General features: G+C 40.7%; 1 pseudogene; it reads left to right on the forward strand.

The window, feature by feature from the left end:
* The first annotated feature begins 2,941 nt into the window (after window positions 1-2,941).
* On the forward strand, window positions 2,942-3,697 carry LOC103362698 (death effector domain-containing protein pseudogene; annotated as a pseudogene).
* The last annotated feature ends 4,415 nt before the right edge of the window (window positions 3,698-8,112 follow it).

Below are 8,112 nucleotides of genomic sequence, written 5' to 3' on the forward strand. Positions count from 1 at the left end.
GAGCAGATATTTACAGTGACTGAAGGTGTTTTCATTCCCTCTACCTTGGACGTGTTTATGTTTTTATTTCTTTACACCACTAAAACACAGTGGATGCATTTTCATCACTGAAAAACAAATAAGGACTTTGTGACAGTAAAAGCAAATCTGTACAAATTTATAGATTATTGGGCAGAAAAATAAATCCAAGTCACAGACTGCAGCGGGTTTTCCATTAGGATTTCTGAGTTTTGCTGCATTCAATTTACAGTCTTACCTTCACAAGCAATAAAGCTGCTGCAGCGAAGCATCCCCGCAGCATGATGTAGCCACCGTTTATGGGGATACTATGTTTCTGGTGGTGAGAAGCGACAGACCTGAGGTGAATGTAGACAACAAAATTCCAAAACAGTAGCTTTATTTTTCCGAGCATAAAATCTGCTTCCACTTGGAGTCTACCACTTTCATTTCTTTATTTTTTCCAACGTTCTCTACATTTGTCCAGTTTGGCTTTGTCCACAGTGTCTGCCATCTCAGTCATGCTGAGTTTTCGTTGGTCTCTTAGTGCTCTTCCTCACTAAATGTTGTACTAACACTGAGTGTTTGAGTACACATACACTAGACAGATAAGCATTTTTTTTATGACTGATTGTATTGCATTTGAGAGTATTGTCATTTTAGCACTTTTTTGTACCGTTTCGCTAAACAATACTTTAGAATGCCCAATTCATGTTTGTAGTGTTTGTAATGTTAATAAAACATGAAAAAATCAGGATAAATACTTGGTATAGAGGCTCTACGTTCTTTAATAACAGTCATGATCTGTGGTGTGACGAGACTTTTCTATTTTCTTATGTGTCGAAATTGTATCTGTTTGTGTTGTCGATAGATTGACCAGAACCAAGGGGATTTGGTTTCGCAGGTTTTGGTCTTTAAGATGTTGTTACACAGAGATGGTCTGTTAGTTGGTAAATTACAAACCAAATGCTTTCTGTAAAATGTCACATTCTTGTACCATAATGCCTCTCTGAAGACAAATCTTATTTCTAATCTTAAATTTAATTTTTTTTGTGTGTGAGCAAGCTAGAGTGTAAATTAAACGATCTCCTTCTGCAGGTGGGTTTCCAATTGGACCTTATTTCCAACCCAGCATATTTTAAACATTTCTTAAACCTTATTGATTAAGTGTCCCCCTTGAGCCAATTTTCTGTTTTTATAGTAATCTAATTACAGACTTATGAAGCATGAATGCAAAAGTCAGTGTTTGTGTATCATTCGTCTACAAATGTTAAGAGATGCAAAATCGATGCCTTAATTCAACATTTGCATTTCTAATGTTGGCATTTTCCAAACTTAATCCCTCTCGAGTCGTTTGCTATTCCCCGTAGCCCCAAACAAAATATGGCTGCAAAGTGTGTGGACGTGACTCTTGAGTTGACACGCGGACCATTTATCAGTGGAAAAGCAGCTGCTGTATTGTTAACTTGGTTCAGACCTTGAAGGCTACTCATGTTAAGGCCAATAAGGTCCTTGTGTGCTTCACTGAGAACCTGGTCATTGTCCTGCAATCAGAGTCACAATATGAGCACAGTTCTGTTAAGTGACAAAAACCATCCCACTCTGCCAAAAATACGTGTTTCAGGTTATCTAATATTTAAAGCTAATGTAACATTTTCTAGATTGTATTTTCAGTCTAAGTCAGACAGATTTACTTTTTTGTTTGTTTGTATCTAATTGGTCCTTTTGTGAAGTTTCACTGAGAGAGTCCAATACATTTTTGGCTGGGCTGGACTCTACATAAATTGGAATGCAATTATCACTTTAAAACCTCCTGGCAGAAGCTCTGTTCACAGCTTTGCAATGAGACACTGATGAGAATGTTTCTGGAAAAATGGATGTCACTGGTGGTAAATGCTGTTTACGTCTACTGAAGGGGCTTGAGTGGGAGGGATGGATTTTTGTTGCAGCAAAAGTCTTCAGCCGCTGGTTTCCACTTGGAGCTCTGGAATATTGACATGGGGGATGATCTCAGCGTTGCTCTTGCTCAGTACAGTATGTATCCTCTAATATTTCTCGCTGTGCTGTTGCATGACCACCAATTCTGTTACTGCGGAACTCCAGAAGCTATCTGTTCTCAGCATTAAGCATCTTGATGAATTAATCCGATGTTTTTAAGCATCGGGCTGGAACAAAAAGCCACTCCGGGGCTTGGCACTGCTGAGTTTTGTTTTCATTACTCGTAACATATTGGCTCAGGGTGTCAAGTTCATTTGAATGTATTTATTACATGAATGCCACAGCCATGATTTATGTGAACCGCTCAGGCTGTCCTACTGAAAATTCTCATTCACCAGCTTCCTCTGATTCTGTCATTTTAGTCACTGCTCACAATAATATCCAATACGATCAAATTGCCGGGCAGGAAAAGGAAGTACACTACTGGATCAGCTGAGGAGTGTTTCTTTCAGTGCTCTGAATCCTTTCTCACCAATACGAACTGGCTGTATATAGCACCACAATGCACACAGTTGGGATGGTCTAGCTTCAGTGGCCTGCACATTTAACAGTTTGCTCCACCCTGCTGCTCCATTATATTTGCTGTCCTGTAAGGATTTGATCAAAAGAAATATCTTGGAAGTAATTCATTGTAAAAATTTCCAGTCCCGTTCGAACTCACCCTGTAGACTCTCCTTTTGGGAACTCTGTTAAACTCTTAAATCCTTGCTGAATGTAATGCATTAACCTGAATATACTGACTGGTAATAATTTTGTCATGTTCCTCTGTCTCTTTCTTTTGTTTTGACTTCATGACCCCTCCTTGTCCATCTGTTGTGTGGACCTATCCCCTCTGACTTCTGCTGTTCACTTTTCCATCATCTTTCCTCACTTGCACTGCGATCTTCTTTTGCTCTCTTTCCTTTCACCCTTTCCTGACTGTCACTTTTTTTTTTTTTAACCCACATTATTTACTTGCTCCTCTCCCATTGACTACTTTCACCCTTCACTCTCTCTTCACCCCTTTCTCCGCCACTATTTCCTCCTCCCTCTACCATTATCAGACATCCGCCTACGTGTCCGGGCTGAATACCTGGAGCATGAGTCGGCGCTCCGGGATGGTGTCTCCTCGGACAAGCGGCAGCCACTGGAGAGGCAGTTTGAGTTGTTTAGTCAAGCCAACTCACTGCTGCGCGCACGAGACTTGGGTTCCATCGTCTGCGACATCAAGTTTACAGAACTGGACAACCTGGAGGCCTTCTGGGGCGACTACCTGAGCGGAGCTCTGTTGGAGGCTCTGAAGGGAGTCTTCATTACTGACTCTCTGAGGATGGCAGCGGGCACAGAGGGTGTCCGCCTGCTGATCAGTGTGGACCAAGACGACTACGAGGAGGGCCGAAGGCTGCTGAGAGCAAGACAAATGCTGTCATCCAGTAATGGTGGGCAAATGGAGAATCAATGGGCTTTATAGACTGATGAGAGGCTTTGGGTGCATTATAGTTACCTTGAAAAATACAGAAGTGGGAAATGTAATTAAAAGTTTGGGGTGCTGAAAATTTTGGATGCATTTTAAGGCCTTGTTTTGTAGTTGCAATCCATGTAGTAACCACTAGATGGCAGAACCTACCACTGATTGTGTTCATCACAGGCCGTCAGTATTTTAGGATTGTCAGTTTTTGGGTGGAACATTATTTTTTGTGAATAAAAGATGATTAATAATGGATCAATGTGCTTTCCCTTTGGTTCTGTGCACAGGTGCGACTGTTTAAGACGCCACGATGAAACAGGATACACGAAGATTGTTCCTCTTAGTCTCAGTGAGAACAGGAGCGAGCAAGCTTGTGACGTGAGATCAAGTGGTAAGCCTCTAATGACACTATCAGTCTTTAAATAAACAAGTTAAGGCAACTGGGCTGCCACTGAAGATAGGAAACGCTACATATTGATGTCACCAACCATCAACAGACTCACTGATACAGCCTTTTTACAAGCCGCAGTCATGCAAAATTCCTTATTAAACATTTCTTGAGCATTTTTCTGAAATTATTAACGGAAACATTTAAACATTATCCTTGAAGTTCTCAAAACCACTAAAACCAATAAATCATACTTCACTGGTGGTCATTTAGTTTTGATTGAAATGTTGGCACTTTAGAAATAATGTTAATTTTATTTGCCAAAACTAATGAGACGGACAAAATAAGCTGCCAAGAAAAGTTTCTGCTCATCAAAAAATGTTTAAATAAGGACAGAAGGAAGAGTGAGCTGTTCTCACTACAGATTGACCTTTGTGTCTAACTTCGGAGAGCGCAGAGCGCACATATACAGCTAGATAACAAACACTGGAATTCCAGCCCTGTGTGCCACGATAACCCAACTTGTGATTGCTGTGGTCAGTGGATATGGCAGTTGCCAGTAGATGACAGCAGTGATTAGGGTTAGGTCTCAGCAGACCATGGAAGATTCATCATCACAAGCTTGTCAACAGAAACCCGGATAATGCAATGGTGGCTTGTGCCTGGACTTCCAGCTAGGCCTCAGCAAGTGCTTCTCTCAGCAAGTAAAGCACAGGACAGTGCGTCGGTCAATAGAAGTGATGTTGGGGAGATCAAAATCAAAGGTGCACATCCCGGCTCCACTCAGCCCTGCTATGTAGGCCCAGTAGAGTGGCTCACGGACAGCTGTCTACTCGCCCTGCTGGAACTAATGCCTGGACTTCACTCATAGAAGACGATCAATAAGGCCCCTCACTCTAAGTCCCTTCATACAGGCACGACTTAGGCAGGCAGACAGTGTCTGAAGTGCAGGTCTCTGCAGGGCTGGGCAGAGAGAGTAACAATGGACAGATTTCCATGTTTACTTTTGTGGGGTTTTGGTCAAGGAGTTTATTAATGTATATTTGTATTGTTCACTTCATTGTAACTGATTCAGGGGAAAATTTTTGTTAAATGAAAATTTGCTTTTGATAAGGCAATTCTTTTTGTGGAAATCTTTATACATTCGAAATGATTTCTGCTGAATAAATAAAGATTTTGATTGCCTAAAGTTGTTTATGCACATTTTTATTGAGATTTTTACATTTAGAAAGTGACTATATGTATGTATGTATGTATATTCTGACTAGCCAATAGATGGATTTCAGGCAATCACAGTCCTTTAATATATCAATAGAAATTGCTACAGTTTTAGTTTTTTGCTGCCAATAATGTAAGAGAAGAACATTCTGTAGATAATGGTTTGTTTTTAAATACGTTTTTATTTTTTAAAGTTCCTTAAAACCTGCCTAGTTTTCCTAAAAAAACAAAACAAAAACTAAAGCGTTTCCTTTTTTTTTTTTTTTACACAGGACCGAGTCTTTTTTTTTTTTTTTTTTGACTTAAAGCACATTCATAGCCAAACATATGGCCTAAATAGATTTTCTCAACTTTTCGGCCTGTGGTGAGCTATGAGAAGCGCCTTTTTCCAAATCTAATCATCGCATCACACTATCATCACTTCTAATATTCTCAAATTCATCTGTCTGGAATCTGTTATATTGCTTGTCTAGGTTACTTTGAACAGTTTTCTGAATTGTCATTTTCCTTGGTCCTCCACCTTCTGTACCTGTATTAGACGAAGTGTGCCCTCTCCCTGCCCTCAAATGGTCTGAAGAGGTCCATCGAATACAGGTCACTGTGGATCAGATCCTTAATTATTTCTCCTCACTCTAAGCTGTCAGCATGATGAAACCCAAGAATGGTGTGTGCTTCAAACATGTTATCAGATTTCCTACCCTTGTGCTGTTTTCTTCCTTCTTTGTAACGTTTTGTTGCTTGAAGGTCCCAAAATACCTAATTTTCAGATAGACAGCACCTAAAATGCACATTTTAAAGGATTAAAATAGTCGTACGTGCTGCCTTTTGGCTGTAAAATGTATTCTGAGGTGCTTGTTTTTAAACACCTCTGTAGTCTTGCTCGATATTACAATAACGCCATTCTTAAAGCCTTTCTGTAGTTTTGAGATTGTGTATATCTTTTTTTTTTTTTTTTATTTTAGAAGAAAATTCACACTTTTCTGCATGACATCTCATTTTGTAGCCGTGTAATCCAAAGATTACGTCCTCTGAATCCATTCATGTTGGTCAGAAATAACTGAGGAACATTTTATTTCCTTTTCAAATTTGATAGTTTGCAAATTGTTGTTTTTTTATTATAACAGTGAATAGCAAAGATGAGCCAGAAGACCTGTAGTGTTTGTTACACTGTGAAATGAAGCAAGGCTGATTTGTTGCTCACAAGTGTCGGATTCCATCTGATGGTGTGTGAGGTCTTTGACTCATCTCTGGGCCTCCTTGGACATAATTAAGTCCTTTGATGTAGACCAACACACTCCTCAAGCACATGAATAAATGATGTAAATGTCGCCAAAAGGGCATTTTGAAGAGCCACCTCGTTTCATTCTAAAAAAAAAAAAAAAAATCTAAGGTGGCACTCTGGACTAACAGACTTGTTTCTAATTAGCTGATTTAATTTTAGACCAGTCAAGGATCCTCAAGATGATACGGCACACAGCAAGCCGGAGACATGGTGAAGGAAGTCATTTATTTCAGGTTCACGGTCTGCTTTCAGAGCTGTGATTTATCTATTATGATTATTAAATCTGTAACTGAAGCAGCCAATGCTCGGCAGCAAAGCTAAGCGTAAATGATTGTTGCTTCCGTGTCGCGCTGCCTTAAAGACACCCCCGTTATTGGGTCATTTAAGAGCGTTCTGGCAACACCCCACATCTGAAAAGCTGCTGAGTGTACAAATAAAGTTTTATTATTGACTTAGCATCGTGGAGAACTGTAAGCGGGACCAGCCCTCTGGGAAAAACCTGATAGGGCCGTTTCTACCCTGTTCGGAGTGTGCCTTGTTTGATGGCCAGCTAAACTGCCCCAGGCCTGCCTTGGGGAAAAGTGAGATTTTTGAAAACCCAGTTCTCACCACACCCAGCCTTTAAGCGAGACCAGCGTTGTGATGCCCACAGGGAGACCCAGGCACTGTGTCTGAGAAGTCTGCAAAACTATAGAGGTCCAACTCAAAGGGTGCTGCCATGTTCCCACTCTGAACAATGAGTCCCTCGGACGGCCCTGCCACAATGAGAGATTTGTTTGTCAGAGAAACTGGGGCTCATATCTGGAGCGCTCAAGAACATTACGGCCACAAATATCCAAGGACAAGATATAGGCAGAGCAGCATCAACACGTTTCACCTTCTTTTTTTTTTTTTCTTTTTCCATGAGTCTGCTCTCTCCCACAGGAGAGGTCCACACCTGAGCGTCTCCGCCACCCACTTGTTTTTATTTATCTTGCTGGCAAACCTAAAATTAGGCTGAGGTTGGCATGGCTAAGGCTGAATCTCCTCCTTCCTTCTTTCCTTCCTTCTAGAAATGAGTCCCCCAAAACAAATCTGTGCAGGAAGCCAGCATGTCTTCAGTTCAATCTCCGTATCAACTTGGATCTTTACGGGAATGATACGTCATAGTTTAAAATTGTTCTAATCTTTGCTAAATTGCTTTCTTGGGAAGATCTTTTTTTTATTTTTTTTGAAGCCATCAGTTAGCTGTGCACACCAACACCTCTTAAGCCCAGTAATTATGAAAATTTGTTGTTTTTTTGTTTGTTTAATCTGTACAAAAACATGTAAAAAGAAAACCAAAAAAAAGTTGTTTTTATAGTTTATAGTGTGCAGGACTATTTCTTGGCCAGATGCAGTGACCTCCTTAATCAGAGAGCTTTAGAAGTACTCGTAGATGGATTTTATTGCCTCCTCCATGCTCGTCGCTTCGTGCCGTTTCCACTCTTTAGGCCGACGTAACTGGCTGCTGCGTCCAACTACAAATTTCACAGACAGAGATGAGAGCAGTCTTCATCTAACTCTCTGCAGGAAAGTGAATAAGCGTAATGGCTAAAATGTCATTTGCTTTGAAGAACACCCTCTCTTTCCAGGGTTAAATTCATGGAGGTAAAATAAATTACAGCGGGAAGATTGTTTTGAGCCTGAAACGGCAGGACTTCAGCCTGACAGCCGTAGCAAACCCCTGAATCTCACCATCTTCACTGCCTGGGCGACCCTCAGAGCTTTCAGCCAATAGGGTCCTTCGGTGCTTCACTGATC

This window comes from Stegastes partitus, unplaced genomic scaffold (assembly GCF_000690725.1).
Source record: "Stegastes partitus isolate 25-593 unplaced genomic scaffold, Stegastes_partitus-1.0.2 Scaffold595, whole genome shotgun sequence".
Taxonomy (NCBI): Eukaryota; Metazoa; Chordata; class Actinopteri; family Pomacentridae; genus Stegastes; species Stegastes partitus.